A 278-nucleotide genomic window follows, 5' to 3' on the forward strand; every position below is an offset into this window, starting at 1 on the left:
AACTGAAGTAAAAATTCTCAAATATGATAATTAGGAATAAAAGAAACAATAGATATTAGAAGTCATACATAAAAACAACAGTGATATTAGCAAGCAGAAGCAAAAGCAGTCTATTCAAACATGCAGCGCAAGGCCACATTAGTGGAGCAGATATTAAAAAGAATTAAACCACATATGTGCAACTATCCCTGTATCCGTAACATAACACATGCAGGCATATACTTACATTAAACACATGTTTATGAATATACACATAATCTAGTATTTGTGTATGTATG

At 30.9% G+C, this 278-nt stretch overlaps 1 protein-coding gene across 1 annotated transcript in view; it reads right to left on the reverse strand.

Annotated features, from left to right (window-relative positions):
* LOC119585419 (Ig-like and fibronectin type-III domain-containing protein 1) overlaps window positions 1-278 on the reverse strand; it is a gene marked incomplete in the record, with an annotated part of 121,576 nt that overhangs the window by 29,893 nt on the left and 91,405 nt on the right.

This window comes from Penaeus monodon, chromosome 19 (assembly GCF_015228065.2).
Source record: "Penaeus monodon isolate SGIC_2016 chromosome 19, NSTDA_Pmon_1, whole genome shotgun sequence".
Classification (NCBI taxonomy): Eukaryota; Metazoa; Arthropoda; class Malacostraca; order Decapoda; family Penaeidae; genus Penaeus; species Penaeus monodon.